The following is a 21,923-nucleotide window of genomic DNA, read 5'->3' as shown; positions in this document are numbered from 1 at the left end:
ATTCCACAGACTGCTTCAGAAATGGCAAAGGTAACCTCCCGCAATGATTCGTGCCAATGTTTTGGCTAATTATTGTACTCAAGGGCTGTGCTGTTTTTGTTGTTTTTATCATAGTGCCACAAAGCTACAAGAAATTATCCCATTGCTTAAGAAAAGATCACCTTACAGTGCTGGGATACATTTCTTTTTCTGTATGATATCCAAAGCCATTAGGTATTATGTATTACGAAAGTTTTGAATTCATAATGCAAAATTCAAATGTCTGTATTTAGTAACCCAATTCAGAAAACAGCAACGTTTCTAGAAATTCCATTAAAGATCAAGTATAGCTAGGGAAATAGGCATTATTTCAAAAGAAATGTTTAAATACCTAGATTTTAATATAACCAGATTTGTTCATAGGTTTTCTGTTTCATTTGCATGTTTCTAACCAAAGCTAATGAATATATACTAATGAATAATTCTCTATAGATAGCAGAATTAAACGAGTCATTTCAGGACCACAGTGTTTTTGCCTGCTGTAGATGAGATTTGGTTTATTTTGGGGCAACAAATTAGTCACTTGAAAGAGTCATGAACTTTGGTCCCTAAAGTACTGTTTGGTAAATTGCTGCCTTAGCCTTTCAAAATGGAATACCTCATGTGAAGTACTCTGTACTTAGCCTGTTTGCTCCTTAAGAATAGTTATAGTAAACATCCTTTATGTAACTGTCTCTGGATGTTTCTGAGCTCACAAAGCACAAAGTGCCAGCACCATATGTGTGAGGTTTAAGTTGTGTCAAACAGCATCTCTACATTTTTTGGAAAGCACATAGTCTTGAAAATCACTAATTTCAATGAGGCTTCCAAATAGTTTCTGTCCTACAAGGAATCCAGAATGGTGAGGGGCTTGATGTTTTTCCCTAAGAATCACCAAATCATAATTTCTGTGGATTTTTTTATAAGCTAAATGGAAGTTATTAAAATTTCTTTTCTAGATCCTTCATCAGAGAATACTGAGGGGCAGCAAGTGGTGTAGTGGTTATGGTGCTGGACTCCCACAGGGCTGACCACGGTTGGAATCCTGGACCTGGTGGCTTGTTTTCTCACTTCTCCTCTCTCTCTTTCTCCATCTGGTGGGTGTATGTGACCTATAGCAAATTAAGAAAAAAAAAAAAAGAAAGTAATAATAATAGATAAAATTAATTATTGGGGCCAGCAGATGGTTATGTCACCAAACTCCCACATGGTCAACGGTGGTTTGAGTACCAGACCCAGTGGCTTAAAACTCTCTTCGGGTGCATGTGCATGCCTGCCCAAGATCCCAGGAGAACAGAGGAGAAGGGATTGTGGTGTGGTCATTCCCCCCAGGGAGGTGATTTCTCATTTTCTATCCCTCTGTATCTCTCTGTCTTTATAGCAAGTACATATGCCCTATAGCAAAAATCTCTCAAAAAGAAAGAAAATGTCAAATAAATGATTATCATCAATAAAGAATAACATTTTCTTACACATATCTGAAACTCAGTTTTGAATAAACTACATCTTTGAGGAAGCAACACTATCGGCGCCTTGAAATCAATATACTTAAGCTACATGGCTATTTATATTGAAGTAAATGTTTTTATTGCCTTTTGTTCCTGACAAAAGAGCATGACCTCTCTCCCTAAGATACAACCTTAAGAAAGTCAAAAATGCAAGAGAGAGGTTAATGGATCATGAAAATAAACAAAAAGAAGAAAACTCTGGTGGCTGCCAGAGTGAGGTAGACAAGAAATGGGAGTAGGTATTTGAATGAAGGGGAAACTACACACACATATAAATAATACCAAAAAATAAAAATAAAAGGAGTCTTGCAAAGAGAATGAGGTAGCTAACTTTGAAATAGGTGTGTGATTAACTTGTCTCTCTACACTTGAGGACCCAAAAAGGTCAAAATTAAATAAAGATTCCAAGATGAGATACTGAGCCCATATGATTACTTGACATCACTCTTAATATCAAATAGAATAGGAAAATATGAGTAAAATAATATCAGTGCTAGAAAACAGGAAGAAAGCCATTAGTTAAATTTATGGACGATATAAAGCAGATGGGATCAAATTATCAAAGACATAAACAAAAACAAGAATAAAGGTCTTATGATCAACAGACGCTTCAAAAAAGAGACCATTATAAATTTTTTTCTATTGAAGCTCACAGTAAATCCAAGTGCAAACAAGCAGAGGCTGGAAAAGGGTGCAGACCATGAGGCTCCATAGTGCAATGATTCCTCAAACAACATCAACATATGAGACTCATCTGCCAGAGTGTTTATTTCAAACTGGAGTGGGAGAGCTGCCATGAAGATTCTTACCATGAGGCCAGAAAGAAAAGCAGTAATATTCTCCAAGCTACTTTAAATGGATCCAGTGGTTAAAAAAAAAAAAAAAGAAAATAAAAAATGAAAAAGGTTCAATAGAAAACTAAGGTTTTCTAAATCTTCTAATCTCAGGATAAGCCCTTGTCTACTCAATTGAAGTAATCATTGTATTATCATCCTGTATCCTGCTTGTGCAATACAAAACTAGGACTTCTTTTCATACATTCCTAACTCTACTGTATAGCTGAGAGAAATCCATGTGATGACTCAAGTATCCAGAATGGGTAACCTACCACTATAGCTTGCCATGGTCAACGTCAAGGTATAAATCAGTCTATCCAGGTCTTTATAGTGTTAAAAGACATAAACCATCTGGGATGAAGACATTCACAAGTCTTTCTGCATGAAACAATGGCTGATAGTAAAATATAGGATGGCTAGATTAGTGGAGAAAACCTTATCAGTGGATGTTGAAATAACCATAAGATGCAGTGTTTCTCATACCAGACTCTTAAAAAGTAGGATGAGGGGGGGAAAAAAAAAACCCTCTTAGCAAGTCAATTTTCATAACTTTCATTAAGTATTGATAAAAAAAACAGGACAATATTATATTTCAAGGATGAAAAATATTATACTTAAGTAGAGACATCTATTTTACTGTGTCAGTCCGGCTTTGCTTATTAAATAGAAGCACATATTACGATGGTATAGATATTGGCTTGCCCTCCAAGGGTTTAGATGTTTTAATTTGGTCCCTAATAGAATGGCACTGGGCGAGTGTTGCGATCTCTTAAAGTCCAAGAACATGCTAGACCCATGCTCATGGGCTTACCAGGCATCAGAATCATGAGCCCAGTAAAACTTTTTTCCATAAAGAATACTCTATAAAGAATTCACCCAGTCTCAGGTATCTTTGTTTAGCAACATGATTACCAACAAATAACATAATATATAACATAATAACATAAGTTCCTGAATTGAAAATCTCTATCATAAAGGTATCATTTCTGCTAAGATTAATCTATTAGTATAATACTGATAGAGTTAAATCAATAAATGTGGCTTCCAGGTGACGCAGCACATTAAAGAACCGCATTTCTCTTTCAGGACATACAAGACATCTAAACTACCCAGCTCTCCTGGAAAGCAGGTTGAAGCCATATGCTAAGTTCTAGCAAAGAGAATGTGGACAGAAGTGATGCATGCCACTGCCAGGCCTGAGCATTACTAAAAGTTACATTATCTCACTCCCCATTCTGTGGCAACCTGGGGAAGCTGTATGTATGTTTAAAATGACAGCACTCAAGAGAGAAATAGCCCAGATTCACTGCTTAGAAGAGAGCTGCCAGAAAGAGCCCCCCAACACACTTCAGACTGTAAATTGCTCAAGCAATGAACCTTATGGTGTTAAGATATGAATTTGGGGAGTCGTTTGTTACTGCAGCATAGCCTATTCTATCACATCTATTCCAAAAATGGATATCATAAAGTGGAGTGCTAATGTAACAAACATAAAATAGAGGGCATTGACCCAACCATCAGGTAAAATAAAGCAAATAAACCAATATGGGTGATTTAAATTTGATGATATATGTTAAACAGTGGCAAAATATCAGGATAAGCTATCTGCTACAATAACTTGAGGCAGGCTATGTGCCTGCTGAGTGAATAGCTCTAGGGTAAAAGAGTGGAGAATAAAATGTATTTATGCTATTATTGGCTCTGTTTAACAAGGTATTACAAGGGAAAAAAATGAGTTTAGAAAAGAGTTGGGGCTATAAAGATAATAGAATCTCTGTAAGGCAGTGCTTTCCAGGGCCAATCTGAGAACTTGAGACACTTTTCCAAGGTCCAAGATGGGCTTCAGGATTTAATGGGTTATTATTTTCCTCTCACAATGCTTATATTTGAAATAACTAGTTCTTGTTGCCCTCATTGCAAACTATTTTTATTCTCATAAAATATTTTTCACTCAGCAAAATTTCCTCTCGCTGGTTTTTCTGTGGCAGAGGTTCATCACAAAGACAGTGTTTTGAAAAAGTGAGAAAAAGGAGGACAGAAGACTAAGAGTGAAAGAGAAAAAAGAACAGAAAATACATTGTCTTCTCTTTAAGATTAAGGTCTGACTCTTCAAAGAGTCATCTTTTATTTATTTATTTAATATATTTGGTCCCTGCAAATGTGGATCAGCAGTTATTTTAATGTATGATCTGTTGTAATTCATGCCATGACCTTCAAAGAGAGTAAAATCTAAACCATACAAGATAAATAAGAGCTCAGCTTATTCATAAAATTTCTCAAAAGAACAGAATCTGCAATTTTAAGGCTAAATTCATGTTAAAATTTTTCTTGCTATTAGTTTGAGTGTTATTTTTTCTCTCTTTGTTCTTCTTTCTTTTTCTTTCTCTTTTCCCTCCTTCCCTCCCCCTTCTCTTTTTCTCTCTCTTTCCTCTGTCCCTCTGTCTCTTCTTCTCTCTCTCTCTCTCTCTCTACTTCACTGTCTATTTCTCCAATTTTTCTAGTCTACTAGGCTTGTCATAACAAAACATCACAGACTGGGAGGCTCCAACAACAGAAATGTATTTCCTCACAGTTCTGGAGGCTGGAAGTCCAAGGTCCGGATACCATTAGGGTTCAACACTGGTGAGGCCTCTCCTCCTGGCTTGCAGGGGCCCAGCTGCCTTCCTCTTGTGTCCTCACATGACCTGTTCTTTGTGTGTGAGAGAGAGCTCTCTGGTGTCTCTTCCTTTTACTATAAGGTACAAGTCCCTTCACTTTAGGGTCTCACCCTTAATTTCTCATTTAACTTTAATTACCTCTTAGGTCTTTATCTCCAAATATAGTTACATTGGGGTGCAGGGTTACAACATGTAAATGTGGGTGGGAGGGACACAAAATTCAGTTCTGGACATAGTCATAGACAGAGACAGCTGACTATGACTCTACAGACACCTAGATTCAAATTCCTAACAAGTGACTCTAGGCACCTCATTTAATGCCCTTAGCTTTAGTTCTATATTCTGTAAAGTAAGAACAATAAAACTTAACTTTCAGGGTCCCTTGTGAGAAGTACATAAAACAAACTGTATGACTCAAAATTTAGTCCAGGATGTATTGAATATCTGATAACTTTTTGCCACTTATTTGCATTGAAATTACAATGACATCCCTCAGGCTTTTCTTTTCATTGTAAGTGCAATGCTTTTCCTACATCTTCAGAAAAGACTTTTACATTTTCTTTCCTTGATTCAACATTTGTTCATTCCTCTTTTTTTTTTTGACAATGAGAGAGAAAGTGAAAAATCTGATGGCCATGCCACAATCACTTCTCCATTTTCCTGGGATTTTGAGCACACACACACACACACACACACACACACCCCTGGTGTGATTTTCAAGCCACCAGGTCTGAAACTCAAACCACAGTTGGTCACGTGGGAGTCCAGAACCTTAATCACTAAGCCACCTGCTGGCCCTGTTAATTGTTTTTTTATTTTGTTCCAGTTACTGTGCTCAATGCAGGCTCCACAGGACCACAGAAATAGTGTCTGGAGTTGTACAGCTTACAGTCTAAACAGGAGAACTGACATTTGACTAGTGAACGCTCATAATTACAAGTTAAAGAACATGAGCGATTTTTTTAAAAAGTCAGTTTGTTGTGGCTGGAAGGATATAGTTGAGTGGTTGGGTGAGGGGTAAGGAGAGCCTCACTTGTAATGATCTTAGTTTCTCCTTTCTAGAATGTGCTAAATTCTTTTTTTTTTTTTTTTTTTTTTGAGAGATTTTCACTGTAGGGCGCGTGCGCTCGCCAGACAGATAGAGAGAGACATAGAGACAGAAAGCGAGAAATCACCCCCCCAGGGGGGATGGTCACGCCGCAATCCCTTCTCCTCCATTCTCCTCTCGGGATCTTGGGCACGCACGCACACGTGCCTGGCGTGAGTTTTAAGCCACCGGGTCCGGGACCCGAACCGCGGTCGACTACGTGGGAGTCCAGCGACATAGCCATTATGCTAACTGCTGGTTCCCTAGATTGTGGTAAATTCTTAAAAATTCAACCCATTTTTAGGAAATAAAACTAGTACTTAAGCTTGAAATACTTCAGGTGTAAGCTAAAGTAAATAAAAGGAGAAATGTATAAATCCCAGGATCTTTAAAATACATAAAACTGAACTAAATAATAGAACTTATGTTGGCTAATGGGTAATTGGTATAAATCAAAGCATTAAGCAGAAAACAGGTACTTATAGGAACAATCTTGTCATGACTGAGAAAAGGCTATGATAATCTAATAGAACAAATAGTAAAATGACCAGGAATACAAATATTTAAATCATATATACATGTGTCTAGGAGTCTCTCAAGCTGCTGGGTGTCCAAGACTCAAATCACAGGGTCAGCCATGTTGAATCCAGCACCTGAACCACCACTCCACCTGCTGGCCACTATAAAATGATATTCCTAAGGTTAAAAAAAAAGTATAAGTGAGTTTTGCACATTTCAATTACTTCCAGACCAACATGTCCATCAAAAAAAATGCATTTACAAAATTATAGATAGGTGACAGCAGCAGGTGGCATAGTGGTTAAGGTGCTGGACTCCCACATGACCGATCATATTTAAAGTCCTGGACCTGGCAACCTGCAATTCATGCTGGGCGTGTGTGTGTGTGTGTGTGTGTGTGTGTGTGTGTGTTTGTATGTGTATGTACAAACTCATGAGAGGAGAATGGAAGAGAAGGGATTAAGGCATGGCTATCCTCCCCGGGGGCAGGGGGGCTGATTTCTCACTTTCCTTCTCACTATCTCTCTCTCTCTCTCCAGTGAGCACATGTGCTCTATGAGAAAACAAAATCTTAATAAAGAAATTACAAATAGAGAAAGTTTGTATTACTAGATCTCAATAGTCTCTTCTCTGATTAGACAAGGTTCTCACAAAAAATGCATATTTTCTTTCTTATAATTCATTTAATTTTATTTATTTATCTATTTTTAAAAGTTGCTATAGGGAACATGCACTGACCATAAAGAAACAGAGAAAAAGAGCAGGAAGGTGAGAAAGCAAGCCAGCAGGACCCATGGGAGTTCAGTGCCTTAACCACCAGACCACCTGCTGATCCCTCAAAAATGTGTATTTTCTTAGTAGTCTTTAACTTAAACTGAAGAACAAAATGTGCTTGGCCATCTTTATATTTAAAATGTTAAGTATTACATACATTATTTTGTCTCAGTTTTTGCTATTAGTTCTTTATGCTGAATATTTTGCATATAATTTCTAGAAACTATTTTATGGATAGTCAGTGGCTATTTGCTAATCTGCTCAACCAGAATCCTGAATTAGGTCTGTAAACATTATTTTCTATTATAAATAATTCTGGATGAGTATCCTTAAATTTAAATAGAGTCCAATGTCTGAGTAGGATTCTCTTTCTGGACAGGGATGTTGGCCACACTTTCTACATTTAACACATACTACATCTATCTCTTTAAAATAATTATTTACTTAATTTCATTTGTTATTATTATTAATTTTTAGTTTGACTAGAGAGAGACAGAGAGAAAGGGAAAGCAAGAAAGCAAGTAGCCATGTCTAGGACTTGAACTGCCGTTGGCTATGTTAGAGTTCAGAACCTGAACTATTTGCTGGCACCTGTATACATTTATCTTTTTAAGGAAACAACACTTATTTAACATTAGATAGGTAGCATTCTTCTAAGTAGCTATAATACTTATACCATAAACAAATACAAATCTACAAATTAAATTTCCCCATATTTTGTAAAACTCAAATTCTCTAAAGTATCTAATTAAATCTTTAAATCTAACATATCTATTTATCTTAAGTGCTGTTTTAAACATCACAAATAGAAGAAAAACACATGAAAAAGTATTACATAGAAGTCATAAACTTACTGTTACAGGTGTTTTTTTAAACATAAATTTGCTTGATTTAATTCTTATTACTTTTGCTTTTTGTAATTTTTTGTTTGGAATTTGCTTCTTAAGAAGGTGGTAATCCTATCAATCCTACCTCAGGAGAAGAGCACTATAGTGAGACTAACTGAGGTTGCAGAATCTCAGATGCCAACTTTTTTTTTTCTTTTTTTGGAGAGGTTTTCGCTATAGGGCATGTGCGCTCGCCAGACAGACAGAGAGAGACATAGAGATAGAGAGCGAGAAATCACCCCCCAGGGGGGATGGTCATGCCGCAATCCCTTCTCTTCCATTCTCCTCTCCGGATCTTGGGTACACACGCACACGCGCCCGGCATGAGTTTTAAGCCATTGGGTCCGGGACGCGAACCGCAGTCGACTACATGGGAGTCCAGCGACATAGCCATTACGCTAACTGCTGGTTCCCATCAGATGCCAACTTGTTAAGTCTTGATTGAGGCAGGGACCTGACTGCACAGGCAATTCACATCTGAGCCTCTAGTTCTTAAGCAGAATCTTGTTCTTCAATTTTCTTTTCTTTTCCTTTTTTTTTTTTAATGGGGGGAGAGGGTGGGCTGGTGGTGGAGGGTACAACAGAGAGGGGAAAGGGCATGGTCACACCCTTCTACGTCTCATATATTCCTCCTTTTGGGAACTTGGGCACAGACTGACATCTGGTATGTTTCGTAAGCCACTAGGTTTGGGACTCAAACCTTGGCAGGCCATGTGGGATCCAGCTGCCTCAACCATGATGCCACAGAGCCAGCCCATAATTAAGTTTCCAATGCTACTTCATTGGACTTCTAAATGTGTGCCTTCCACATCAACTTCAGTTTTACGCTCAAGGCTTCTATGATGTTGCTATACGTTTTAATTTTTGTATGGCTAGCATCAACTAACTCATTGTTCTATCCTTAAGCCATATGGGTCTGGTCTGTTAGCATGATTACAGACTTATCCATGTCTTACTGCTAACTCCTCACCATTTTTCACCATTAGCTATGGAAGTTACTGTAGGGTTTTTATAGATATCATTTATCAAATTGATGAGAATGCTTTTCAGTGTTGGACTGAAAGGAGTTTTTATTATGAATTATATCAAAAATGTTAGTCATTTATAGGATACTATGTGACTTTTCTTTTTATTCTGTTAATACAGTGCATTACAGTGTTCATTTTTTAAAATATTCTATTTAATTTTACTTATTGTCATCATTTCATTTCATTGAAGTTGACCAGAGAGAGGGAAGGAAAGTGAGAAAGTGAACTGCCAGGTCCAAGACTTGAACCACAGTCAGCCATGTGGGAGTCCACCCATCTTAACCACCATGACACCTGATGGCCCCTGCACTGTTCTTTTTTTGTTATATGAATCTTCCCTTCTTAAAACCAATGTTGTGGAGTCAGTTAGTAGAGATGATTGCTATTTCTTTTTAAAATGTGCACTAGAATTACCCTGTCAAGTTATTTGCATCTGGAGTTTCCTTTGGGGGAAGGTTTTTAATTTAATTTCTATAATAAATAGACTTCTGATGATGTGTATGAAGCAGAGTGTTTGATACAAAACATGCACTAAAAATACATGGCTACTTTTGTTGTTGTTTTGACAGGAACTCTGCCTTTGTTTGTACAAAAGATCATCTTTTCTCAGATGGTCATGAAAATAAAGGCAGCTGGTTCATTTTATCACATATTTATAAACAGGGTTTTCACCTAGAACCTAAGAGGAAACATTTAAAATTGTGAAGAACACGGGATCACTCTTCGAGTCGTGTTAGTCACTTGTTCATTTTAAGAAAGCTTCCCTAACCTCAACTTGCCACAAGCGTTCAGTTTAACCTTTCACTTAAATCCATACATGTTAACCCTAGCATGCCTAATGTTCTCTTTTTATATAAAAAATACTTTATTCTACTTTTATGTTCTGAAATGAACTATCCTTACAATTTCAACATCATCTTTAATGTGAAGAAAGATGGTCAGTATTGTGGATTGCAATATAATCACTGACTATGCTAGAACACATAATGCAATAGTCAAATGTTTGTTTCTATGCTTAGAATACCATGAAAGTGACCCAAGTACAGACTGAAGCAGTACTGGGAAGTAAACACACAGAGGGCACTAACATCAGTGATAGACTTTTCTGAAATCATGACCCACCCTTGGTGAAATTCCAAGCAAAATACAATCGTCTCTCAATTTACATGGTAGCTGCATTTCTGCATAACACAAAGAATATTAAAACCATTCAAAAATGTCTGAGAGTACTTTAACCCAGGGTTAGATATTAAGCTCAGATAATCATAAACAGACTTTTCATATACATGAATATAGAGGAGACAGTGAAAAGGCATGAGAGATGTAGGACAATTTTTTGTTGAGCAAGACAACCCCATGTATTACAGGACTTCTAGCAAGTTGTATCGGCTACTCATTGTCCTCATGGTAAAAAGTCTATGGGAATACCTAAAAATCAAGAAGAGAGGGTGATGAGACTGGCTCTGTTAACAGAAACCTAATATGTCAAACTGTATCTATGACTTCCCAAACAGGTATTAATATTCTGCCCATTCATGTAACATACTTATTTTATGCCCAAGAAGCAACTCTGAAGTCTATCCAATGACTATGTCCAACTTTACTTCTGGTGTCTCTGATCTTAATGTGCTTCTTGTGTTTCAATGATCTATAAACTAAAAGCAAGGTATTTATCTTCAAAATACCTGATACAAAATAGTAGAGGAAGAACAAAATAATCTCAATAAAGACATTCCCTAAGTTCAAGAAAATAGTAAATGGAAAATACACAATGTCTAACCCATAACAATTAGGAAATTTTGCAAGCCAGGAAAAGAAAGATTCCTCTTCTGATGGTGGAGGAAACTCCTTAGTTGGCCTACCTGGAAGCTGTGGTTACTTACTCTGGAAAAGCTCTCTGTAGCAAATGGGCTCTAAAGTGGCCTTCATCAGCCTTGCCTGCTGATGGTCAAACCCTTCTATAATATTCTCCCCTTGAGTGTGGGCAGGACATGCAACTCGTTTCTGACCAAAAGATGTGATTACATTACATTACATTATCTAACACCCCATCTTTCTAGGACACATGACTTCTCTCTCCATTGCAAGCTATCATGAAGAAAGTGGCAGATTGGAGAAATCTACATGTCAAAGAGTTGTAAGCAGCTCCTATGAGCAGACACCAGCAATAAATGGAAAGCAACAAAGAAATGAAATCTCTCAACAATCTGAGGGAAATCATAAGCAGATTCTCCCCTAATCAAGTCTTCAGATGAGAATGAAGCCCAGATAACACCTTGACTATGACTGTCTGAGACAAAGCAGGCGACTCACTCTATGTGAGGCTAAGTGGACCCAGCTAAACCATACCTAGTCTTCTGATCCACAGAAACTGTGTACTAGTAAATATGTATCTCTTTAAGTCACTAAATTTGTAGCACTTTGTTATGCAACATTAAAAACCAATATGCACTCATAACCGAATATGAGTTGTCCCTGAGAGCCTTGGCTCTACCCTAAGGAATATTCTTGCTTGTCCACATCTGAAGGACTCCCTGGGTGAACTGGGGATCTGGTTCTGCTCCCTGCTTGATGCCTCCTACAACTGTAAATTGAGAATCCAACTACTCTCCTCCATCAGCCTCCAGGTTTAATTTTTTTTTTTATGAAGGGGTTTTTTGTTTGTTTTGCTTTGTATTTTGGCACTGAAATTTGCTCCAAACTACAGTATCTTTTTTTTTAATTTGTTTCAAGTCAATTCCAAGATCGATTACTCATAGCCAAGAATCTTTCTAGAATTAGATATAATGCTTTTACTTTTAATGAATGGATTCTGTCCTCTTGTTCTTCCAGCTGCTCAGTAGACTGTCTGCTTACTTGAAGCTTTCTGAAATAAAGGATTTGAGTAGGATGGCAACACAGTTGATTTAATCTCTTCCAGTACACTGCTGATTGCCTATTTTTATTTCATCACCTTTATAGCCATTGCTTATAATTGCTTTAGATTGGAGTAAAAAAAACAGTTGAATTTTTTTATCTGAAAAATTCCAAATTCCAGGATACCTGGGTAATTTAGACATCAGGCTAGAGTCAATTAGCACTCCAGCAAATTTCCATTTCAACTGAAGGTTGAGATACTAAAGGTAGGGTTCTCCCAATCCACTATAACTGGTGTTCTTAGAAGACAGTCAGCTGTAAGCCAAAGAGAGAGGTTTCAATAGAAGTCAAACCTGCAGACACTTTGATCTTGAACTTCCAGCCTCCAGAACCATGAGAAAAGAAATTTTTGTTGCTTAAGTCACCTAGTTTGTGGTATTTTTGTCATGGCAGCCCAAGAAAACTAAAATATCCACCAAAAACATAAAAACATTTAGAATGAATAAGAGAAAAATGAATGATAGGGTAAATGTCTTTAAAAATGAGCTGTTTTGGGATTTAGATTCCCTGTCTTGTAATTACTGTTTTGCTGAAATGTTTTGACACTAATATACAGATGGCCCATGGCATAAAAATGTAGTTTCCAGGAACTCAGATTTAATGTTGATGAACTAGTGTTTTATCCCAGTTCCTCATAATTCTCAAAGTCTTGACCATTATTGAAAGCACGGCTATGTTACCACTTAAACAGCTCTAAGAAAAGGAGAGTAGTTGTGCAGAAAATACTTTCTCTTACCTCCAGTGACAATGGGAAACCGTCAATCTGTGGTGTCCTGCCCAGTAGTTGGTCTGGCCTAAAGGTTTTATTTTATTTTTATTTATTTATTTATTTTTAATAAGTTTTTGCCTTGTGATGTGTGTGCTCACCTGGGAGAGAGAGAGAGAGACAGAGACAATGAGAGGGAAAATAGGAAATCACCCCCAGCCTTGCAATAGAGATGGCCACACCACAATGTCTTTTCTTTCATTCCCCTCCTGAGATCCTGGGCATGCATGCACATGCACCTGGTATGGTTTTCAAGCCACCAGGTCTGGGACTCAAACCACAGTTGGCCAGGCGGGAGTCCAGTGATGTAACCTCTACACCATCTACTGGCCCCAAGATTTTATTTTTTAAAGTTTCTAAACAAGTATACTTTATTATACAACTTGATGAAATGCAAAGAAATACACAATAGACTTACCTGTGCCTGTGAACTTACTTTGTAGGCTACAGAGATTTTTTTTTTTTTGGAGAGGTTTTTTCGCTATAGGGCGCGTGCACTCACCAGACAGACAGAGACATAGAGACAGAAAGCGAGAAATCACCCCCCAGGGGGGATGGTCACACCACAATCCCTTTGCTTCCATTCTCCTCTTGGGATCTTGGGTACGCATGCACACGTGCCCGGCATGAGTTTAAGCCACCGGGTCTGGGACTTGAACCGTGGTAGACTACATGGGAGTCCAGCAACATTATACTAACTACTGGTCCCCAGGGATTTATTATAGTTCACACTGAGTTTTAATTTTAAAGTTCATTAGTATATGGAGGGCAGGACGTGAGGGAAGCTTCAAAAAGTTCTTGGAAAATGTTTATTATGAAAAAACTAAGGATTTCAATTTTTTTTCCCCAAATGAAATTATATACTCCAATTCCAGTTTTGTTTTGTATTCCCCTATGAACTTTTTAAAGTACTCCCTTACATAACCTTACTGCATAGAGGCTCACAAGGGGACCACATCAGGTGTTATGGTGCTGCTTGTCTTCCAGATGTCCTATTTTCCAAGAAAGCCACTTACTTTGCAAAAGGCCCCTAACCAGCAGAAGGACATTCCTTTCATGTATCTCCTTCCTCTGGGTTGTATTTAGCTATGAAAGTTTACACACAGAAGGGAAAGAATGAAAAGGATATTCGGTTATGAGACCGGAGTGAGATTTGTATTGTCATTTCATTTTAAGTATCTTAAAAACAAGGCTGAATCGGACAAGAGTACTCGGGTAGTAAAATACTGTTGAAAATATTCAATACTTGAATCACACAAGGCATTTATCCTAAGAGTAGCAGTGAGCCAAAGAAGCCGTTCTTCATTGAATGAAGCTACATCTGCCCTTCATTCTTCACAGACACACCGCTGTGAGCAATCTGCTAATACGGGGTGTTGTAGTATTCCTAAGCATTTTAACTTACCCTGAATTACTTATTTTTCAAATGTTATTCAAGATCAAGAGCAGGTGTGCATGCATGAGAGAAAGAGTGGTTTTAAGTATGTACTTGCTGAACTGCTTTTAGGATGGTATGGCAGAAAGAATATTCTTAATGTGTGTGTGTGTGTGTGTGTGTGTGTGTGTATTCCTGTTTTAAAAATGCCAGAGAGGGGAACCAGCAGTTAGCATAATGGCTATGTCGCTGGACTCCCATGTAGTCGACCACGGTTCGCTTCCCAGACCCAGTGGCTTAGAATTCAATGCCGGGCGCGTGTGTGTGCATGTCCAAGATCCCGAGAGGAGAATGCAGGAGAAGGGATTGCGGCGTGACCATCCCCCCGGGGGGTGATTTCTCACTTTCTGTCTCTATGTCTCTCTCTGTCTGTCTGGCAAGCGCACGCACCCTATAGTGAAAACCTCTCCAAAAATAAATAAATAAATAAAAATAAATAAATTAAAAATGCCAAAGAGTGCATGCATGCCAGAAAAAGAAAGAGAGGGAGCAAGCACCCGCCAATGGGGCCCGGTCATGCCACGATCCTTTTTCCCTCTATTTCTTCATCCTGTCAGAATCCTAAGCCTGCATGCCTGCATGCCCGGCACGTTGCCAGTGGGGTTGGGATTCAAACCAAGGTAGACCGTTTGGAAGTCGGCTTCCTCTACATGGCATTTCACTGCTGTGCTAGGAGGTTGGCCGTGTGCGTACATATATTGGGTTGCTGGGAAAATATACGTCATGACTTTCCTGATAACCTAACGTGTGTGTGTGTTTGTGTGTGTGTGTGTGTGTGTGTGTATCTCTTTAGGAATATATGTTAAAAGAACCTGCCATGACCTCCAGGAAAAATATTTAAAAGTAGAGACAGTTTTTATATGACTATCCATAAATGTGAAGAAAATATGCAGGCAGAAGTAGTGGATCGATGATGAAGAAAAAATAAGACTGTCTAAAACATCCTTCATGAAACACAAAATGTTGGAAAACAAATGGGTGGAACTATGACTACCTAGTCGTGAAAGATATGACACAGGGGGTCTTTGAAAATATGAGGACCTAGAGATGAATAAAAATTAAGAGCTGAAAGATACGGAGGACAGTATAATTGAAAACAGCCATATAGGTAAATCTAAAACAATGGTAAATCTAACTATGAAACTAAAGACACAGTTTTAAAAAGTGTTCTTAGATGAGAAAATGCATAAATTAAAATGTAGTAATTTAGTGTATTAATCTGGATTTAAAATAATAATATTTCCCTTGTTACATGAGAAAAAAGTCTAACCTAAATTTTTTACAACACAGATTTCTTAAGTTGCACAGAATAGTTTAAAATACAACCTAGACATTCTCATGAGGCCCAGAAGGTGGCATAATGGTTAGGGCACTGGACTCTCACATGGCTGACAGCAGTTCAAGTTCGAGACCCTGAAGCTTGAAAATCACAACAAATAAACAGAGAAATAAATAAATAGATGTTTGAAAAAGAAAGTAAGAAAGAAATTCTCATGAGGGACCATCTGTCTCTTCCTCTACTGGGACCATAGTTCTTCTCAAAGCATCTCTTTCAAGACACTCTCTGCTCTTCTCCTTACCTCAAGCTGCCTTTGGCTGATACTGAGTGGGGAAAAGGAGCGGACTTACTCCCCTTGTTCAAATACTACAGATTTTTATTCATGTCTACTGACAGTGCTGTGTTGAACCACATTGGAACTTGGAACAAAAAGGAAATCCAATAATACAGGTCATGCTATAATTTAAAATTTTGATATTTTGTTCATCTTTGTTTTTCACTAATTTTTAAAATAAATTTTGATTTTTAAAAAGATTACATTGAAATATTATTTGGCTTAGTTACTGAGTTTTTGGGGGGATACCACACAACTTTATTCAAAGGAAAGGCTTCATTTGCCATTCTATTTAGCCTGCTCTTTGGGTCCTACTGCTTTAGCAGCAAGGGAGACTCTCTATGCTCAGGGGAGTATGTGGTGTTTGGCCTGAGGGGAGTAGGAGTTTCTAAATACCATTTGGATAGTATCAAATTTAAAAAAAAAAAAGGAAAAAAAAGTGCCTAATTTCTCATTTCTATAGCATTCTCATTCCTGATGGTTTCAAATTTATGTAAAACCTAACTTAAGCACGGATCCTATAAATGGGAAAATGACCCATACAGAGAGATAAAAAGGAAACCTCCAATACAATTCTCTTATTTCACTCAAGGTTCCCTCTTGAGAACTGAACATTTAACAGTTTTAGTGTAAGACTGGTTAAACTATTGCATTTTGGAAAATTTCATTTTACTGCTTTTTAATTAAAGCCCTCCTTTTTAATGAAAAGAAATTGATTTTGATCATTCAGGAATTCTTGATTATTGGGTTCCAGAACTCATTAGTGGAATGCTTACTTCTTTGCTTTGTCTTTTTTTGGTCTTTGTTATAAGAGAGAGCTTTAAATTTTATCTTCTAGGTCTTATATTTATTTTTTTGTTTTGGCATTTGTAATTTTAATTTCCATCCATTCCTTTTCTCCTGCTCCTTTCCTTGTTATATAGCAATTTACTTTGGCTTTTTATTTTTTATTTTTTTATTTTTTTGAGAGGTTTTTGCTATAGGGTGTGTGCACTCACCAGAAAGACAGACAGAGACAGAGAGAAAGTGAGAAGTCACCCCCCAGGGGAATTGGCCATGCCACAATCCCTTCTCCTCCATTCTCCTCTCAGGATTTTGGGCACGCACACAAACATGCCCAGCGTGTGTTTAAGCCACGGGTCCAGGACTCGAACCGTGGTTGACTACATGGGAGTCCAGCAACATAAGGCATTACGCCAACTGCTGGTACCAACTTTGACTTTTTGAATCAGTAATTAAAATTTAGAAATATTACCAAGAATAGTATGAAATATATAAAGTCAGAAGCTGATATGGTTTAGGAGGTAGGATAGAGGTTCCATCAAAAAATAACATTTGAGGCATCCGGGCAGGCTAATTGAGTCAAGGAGAATGATAGTACTTAGAGCTGTGAAGCCTGAAGACAATAGTGATGTCCTTGAGAAACCTCAAAAGGTCAAGGAGCATTTCCTGACCAATTGCTCTAATAGATGAGACTGCTCTGCATCTACAAGATGGCCACTGCTTTAGTTCCAACCCCAAGCCCAGTGAACCGGCAAAGAATAATTACCATGAAGCTAAGAGGACAAAGTGCTCAGAGAGAGGAAGAACTAGCGCAAGACCTAGAATAGGTGCTCACAGAACTGGAGGAGGAAAGAGAAGACAAGTGATCCATAAATGAATAACAAAAACACAGAAGAGAAGTTAATGGTATCACATGCACAGACACACACATTAGAAACAACAACCTTTTTGAACTTGCAAAATATAATTTCTAAATATTTTTCCATTGGCAAATTGAAGAATAAACAATTACAGTGAAACTGGATGATCAAGTAGAAGGAAGGTCTAATAATATAGAGCAAGGAATATAAATACATGGCAAATGTACAGGAGAATATACCAGTTATAGGACAGATCCAGTAAGGGTGGGAGTCCTGAATTAGTAAATATCCACAACTAGTATAACTGACAGGAAGGTTATGCACAAAGACTGGGTAAATTAAAATAGCTATTTCCTAGATCTCAAACATTCAGAAAAACATCAGAAGTTTCAAACAACCCAGCAATAAGATCTCCAAGGAAGGTGCAAATCTCCTGGCCTCCATAGGTTTTGCTCAAGCCCACCTAGTAACAGTGAATCACCCTGGAGGTGATTCAAGTTCACATCAGACCGAGTGTGTACCTATCTCCTACTAAGCCTGGCCTGACACACATAAGCTGTTAGAACATTTCATGATGGCGGCTTGTCTGGAAACGCACTAGAGACCACCTCACCTGGGCCAAATGCACCTCATCCATCTTGCAGCACACGGTGCTCAGGGATTGCTCGGTTACCCCACAGTGCTCCGTCCTGAAACCGGCTGTAAGGCATCTTTCTCAGCCTCCACAGCCTAACACAGCTTGATCCAATTACTTACTTAAATGCCGTGCAGTTACCCAGAAAGTTCCAGCAGACCCCAGCTAGAGGGCCCATCCTGAAAGAAGACTTAAACTGGGAAACAAGGAGTTCCAGAAGAAGGAAAAGCAACAGATGCTGTAGAGAAATATCACTATAGAGATAACATTGTAAAATTTCATGGAACAGAGACCAGAATTTTTAGATTAGAAGGGCTCCCTGAGTTCCAGGAAAGGTTCTCAGAAAAGACACACGCTCCTATCACATGTGTCCTGATAAAATTCCTCAACTCCAAGGAGACATCTTAATAAGCTTCCAAACATACAGAAGTGGTTATTTGCGAAGGGAAAACAATAACTCATAGCATTGAACTTCTTATCTGCAACACAGGAAGTGAGAAGAGACTTGTTCATTTGCCAGAGTGGAAAAAAAAAAAGATATGCAAGGAGTCAAAAAATATAATAATAATAAAGTGTACTCCTTTGGCATGCTGGCAAAACAATCTAACCAATAAGAAAAAGCAATCATAAGAACAGAAACCTCAATTTAAAAAAAAAAAAGAAAGAAAAAGAAAACAAGATGAGAAATCAGTGTGAGCACAAACTTTTAGATTAGGGATGATTTTGTTTATAATCTGGGGCCACTGGAATACAAACATATTTCATGTACCCAGCTTCTGTGTAAACTCTTTTTGGAAGGAAGGTACTTGTCCAAGGCCTCATTTTTCATTCTGTTTAATGGTTACTCAATGGAAAAATTTTAAGGAAACTTGAAAGAGACGTATGTTGAGTATGACAGTTACTTCATTGGCCATGAGTACATCACATGTGGACTGTCACTTGAGAGAGAATTAATCTACAATATCTTGTTCAATTCTTTATGTTTAAGATGACTTCTAAACAGTTTAGCTCAGCTACTGTAAGTGGACTTCAGAAAGTTCATGGACACATGGATTGAAAGTATGAGTTTATGTTTGTGGGACCAGCAGTTATCATAATGGCTATGTCACTGGATTCCCACATAGTTGACAATGGTTCAAGTCCTGGACCCGGTGGTTTAAACTCATGCCAGGCGTATGTGTGTGCGTGCCCAAGATCCAGAGAGGAGAATGGAGGAGAAGGGATTGCGGTGTGGTCATCCCCCCTGGGGGGTGATTTCTCGCTTTCTGTCTCTCTGTCTCTCTGTCTGTCTGGCTAGTGCACAAGCCCTATAGCAAAAAAAAAAAAAAAAAGTATGAGTTTATGTTTGTACAAAAAAAAAGTGACATCCAGGCATAGATTTTTTTTTATAATATGCATTTTTCTTGCACTATTCATATGACAAATCATTTGTTTAAAAAATCATTTAAAATTAAATGCATAGTTTATCCTGTACAAATAATACGGATAGAATTGACTGTTGCTACGCATCCATGAGAAGCCTGGCATGCGGTTAGGGCTTCTCAGTAAGCTGTTTTCCCTCTGGCGTGGCTCAGGGTTGAGGCCAATTTCTTTGCCCTCTTCAGGAGAGCAGCATGGGGCTAATGTAATTCCTGTTTATCTTTATCCTGAGGATGTTGTTTTGCTGCCTCAGCTTGCAGGGAAGGGCTGGTACTTGACTCCACACCCTGGCCAGACCCTGAGCCTTGATTTCATCCTTTCATGTCCCAGCACAGACCTCAAAACTGAAGGTCAAGTTCGCCTAGTTCAAGGAAGGCCTTGAGGATGAAAGTGGCTTCATTTATTGTCTGACTCCTCCAGGTTCCTGCTTTGGGTTAGAAAGTGTCCTGAGAAAGCTTCTTATTTTACCAGTTAATTGATGCTTTTAAGAACTTCTTAAAGAAGTATTTTACCTAACCTGTGTTACTTGTTTTCAGTGAGAGTCCTGGTACAAATAGCCGTATTATTGGAAATAAAAATCACCAGTAAAAGTTTAAAAAAAAAAAAAAAAAAAAAAGTCCAACTTTTTAAGTTTGAAAAATACTGAGAAAGTTAGAAACCATGTCCCTGGCATCTGGACCCACCCTGCTTCACCTCACTTTGCCTCTCCCTATTATTTTATTTACATCCTCTGAGATAGACGGAGGCTGAGGAACCAACTCAAACCAAGTTCCCAAGGCTCCAATGGATAGATTCGAGAAATTACAATTGCTGGGTGGAATGCTGAACACTCAACTTTACTGGAGTTTTGAATATCTCTGCTCTACAGTAAAACATTCCTTAATTTGATATCCAAACCAATCTCTAAAACTTTGTTTCCCATATATTTTTGCTTGATGATGAAAACTTTTTGAAGAAAAGACTCCAACAAAACATTATGAGGTAATTAAAGAGGAAAAATAATCAAGTGAGTACACCTCTCAAACTGTAAGTAAAAAGAAAACGTGGCTCTTCTGGAAAACACATAGCGCAAAGTTAAAATATTAGCCAATGGTCAGGAATGCAAAACAATCCCATTTTTTTCTGTGAATGCGAAAGTCATAGTATTTGCATACCCCCTTCCTTTCCTTTTGCATGAGTTCTTACTTTGAGATAATTTACAGAAGAAATTCTTAAAAGGTGATGTCTCCTTCATGGACTCTTAAATAAGGGTATTGGCATCATAGAGGCAAAATTACCATAACACATTCCTTTGTATTTTACATAGTTTCATGGGAAAGAACTTATGCAAATTAAAGTCACAGACAAAACATATCCTGGTGACATCATGATTTCACTGAAAACTTTCCAACACATTACAAAAAAAAATGTTTTTTTTCCATTCTTTCTGTCCCCCACCAGGGCAACAGGCACGGCCAGCTGTTGTTTGTACAGAAAGGAGGCTGTCAAAGCCCCGCCCTGTGTCTGCTGGTTTGATCCTTTGGCATATTTTCGGAGTGCTAAAATCAGTTCCTTGTGTTATGATCAAGTCTGAAGTTCTTTGTTCTAAAACTTCTTTCTGATTAAGATTTTTCAAGAAGTTCTCAAGCATAATAAACAAAGACTTCAGAGCAAATGTTATTAAAGAAGCAATGGTAACCTTGCTTGCCATCCTGACAAAATACTAAGCAGTTGTAAGTTGTTATAAAAAGGAACATATAATTAAAATCCTAAACTGAACAAATTAAGACCAATAAGAATTTCATCAGGGACCAGCAGATGGCATAATGGTTACGTTGCTGAACTCCCATGTAGTCAACCACAGTTTGAGTCCTGGACCTGGTGGCTTAAACTCACAGCAGGCACGTATATGTGGTGTCCAAAATCCCAAGAGGAGAATCGAGGAGAAAAGATTGAGACCTGGCCATCCGCCCCTAGGGGACTATTTCTCCCTTTTGTCTCTCTGTCTCTCTCTGTCTCTCTGGTGAGTACACATACCCTATAGCAAAAAATCTCTCTCTTAAAAAAAAAATAGAATTTCATCATAATAACCTGTATCAAATTCAAAACAAGATTTTACACTCATTTGGTGGGGAAATTTAAAATGTCATAATTCTTAGCTTCATCATTGTGGTTTTCAAAAGACATTATTTTGATCAATGCAG

General features: G+C 37.9%; 1 long non-coding RNA gene across 3 annotated transcripts in view; it reads right to left on the bottom strand.

Moving 5' to 3' along the window:
- Window positions 1-18,644, bottom strand: part of LOC114008643 (uncharacterized) — a 38,641-nt gene extending 19,997 nt beyond the window's left edge. For all 3 annotated transcript variants that reach the window (XR_003550156.1, XR_003550154.1, XR_003550155.1), the window contains exons 1-2: window positions 18,301-18,644; window positions 12,967-13,097 (exon numbers count right to left, since the gene is read on the bottom strand). This is a non-coding gene — a long non-coding RNA (uncharacterized LOC114008643). The remainder of the gene's footprint in view (window positions 1-12,966; window positions 13,098-18,300) is intronic.
- Between the last annotated feature and the right edge of the window lie 3,279 nt (window positions 18,645-21,923).

Source organism: Tupaia chinensis, unplaced genomic scaffold, assembly GCF_000334495.1.
Source record: "Tupaia chinensis unplaced genomic scaffold, TupChi_1.0 Scaffold000362_1, whole genome shotgun sequence".
NCBI classification, from domain to species: Eukaryota; Metazoa; Chordata; class Mammalia; order Scandentia; family Tupaiidae; genus Tupaia; species Tupaia belangeri.
This window is presented reverse-complemented; position numbering and strand designations above follow the sequence as displayed.